Source organism: Tupaia chinensis, unplaced genomic scaffold (genome assembly GCF_000334495.1).
Source record: "Tupaia chinensis unplaced genomic scaffold, TupChi_1.0 Scaffold146140_1, whole genome shotgun sequence".
Lineage (NCBI taxonomy): Eukaryota > Metazoa > Chordata > Mammalia > Scandentia > Tupaiidae > Tupaia > Tupaia belangeri.
Window position 1 is genome coordinate 4,345,636 of NW_006205995.1, and position 1,945 is coordinate 4,347,580.

Genomic DNA, 1,945 nt, shown 5'->3' on the forward strand with positions numbered 1-1,945 from the left:
AGAACAAGAGAGAGAGAGATGATAGTTATCTCACTACGTTGTGATTCTCCTGCCCTAGTAATAGAAGGCTGTTTCTTTTCCGTATGGTTACCACCTGACTTAGTTTCTTATAGTTATATTTCAGTAATCTGGGAAAGAAATATTATTTGCTATGCTTGGATCTGGTGGTCACCCTTGATTCAATCAGGTGTGGGCAGTACTGATGTTGTACACAGGTGATGATGGTGAGGTCATAATAGCTTTGAGTAGGAGCAAACTGAATGAGAAGGGGCTTGAGCAGGGCAAGCATTTTGACCCAGATATCTACACTAAATGAAATCTCTAGAACGGTGCTTGGCACAGAGCAGATGCCCCTTGGGACCAGCAAATTGCATAACAGTTATGTTGCTGGACTCCCACATGGCTGACAGTAGTTCGAGTCTCGGACCTGGTGGCTTCAAATATCACATCGGGTGTGTGTGTGTGCATGCTCAAAATCCTGGGAGGAGAACGCAGGGGAAGGAATCCTCCTGGGGGATGATTTCTCACTTTCCCTCTCACTGTGTCTGACTCTCTCCAGTGAGCAGAAGCGCCCTAAGGCAAAAAATACCTCTTATAAAAAGAGATGGCCCTCCAAATATTGTTGAATGAATGAACTACAAATATTTCCAATCTTCCTCAGTTTTTCCCAAGAACTCTATAACATCTCTAGTGCTTCCTATTTTTCATGTGTTCTCAATACTCTTTCACACAATCTCATCTCATCTTTCTTCCAATTCTGAGAAGTAGGTATTATCAGTCCTATTTTCAGGTAATGGTTTTGAGGTTTTTGATGATTTAATTTTTTTGGACAAAAACTAGTAGGAACTTGAACCAAGTGCAGTATTCTTTTAAAGGTAGCACTCCCTGATGATAACATTTTTGTGACGACTTTTTGATCTTACAACTTTGGCCCTAAAAAGGAGAAATGATGGTTTAGTTTCGCTTTTATATATGCTTGTTAGTAGGAGGGGACCCATTTCATCAATCACATGACATTTCCCTTTGACAGACACATAAACAAGTTTGGCAGAAGTAGCCTCCTGATCAATCTACAGGTGTGTCTGCTTTAAAAATGCACAGCAACCATTGACACAACATTCCACAATTAATCTGTCCAGCATTCAAGAGCTTCAGCAGTTTTTCTCTCCTCACCCACACTTTTCTTGGCTACCCCAGAACGCTCTGTCTGCTTGTGTTTCCTTTGACAGTTAAGTTTACTCCTTGTGGACATAGTTTACCTCTGTAGAATGTCTTTTCTATTCTGGTAGGCTTCAAGCTCTTCTAGGGATGACCTCCTTCCTACCTACTTCTCCAATCTTAATTCTTTTTTTTTTTTTTTTTTTTTTTTTAATTTGCCAGAGAGAGACAGAGAGACAGAAGGAAAGCAAGAAAGTACTTCTCATGGAGGAGGGTCATGCTGCCTCCCTTCTCCTCCACCTTTCAGGATTTGGGGCCGGCTGGGCACTGATGTGCCACAGGGTTGCAGTTGGAACAGGGAAGTCAGCCCTGTGGAATCTGGCTGTCTTAACCACTAGACTAGGGCGTGCCTGTCCAGCTTACCTCTGAATGTAAGAATCCTTCACTTTTGCTGGGCTGGCCTTTACATTGCACTAGTGCTCACTAGTGCTCATCAAGCCGTTAAGCTCTCTTGTCCTCCGCTCTTTGACTGTACCTTCCTTGAGTGATCCTTGCCTAGATGTTTACTCTTCCCTAGAATTACCTATTTTATTCATATTACATCTAGTAAACTGATGTGTGTTATCATTTTTCTATGTAAACATCTTGTCCTCAGATAGAGGGTCCAGGCCTACACTTTATATACAAGCACTTCGACCAGGACTTAAATCAGGATGGGGCCAGAGCATTTTTGTTTCCTTCTGCACCACTGGGGCTAAGGGCTCTGGTAAGATCAGGCCATTCCTGC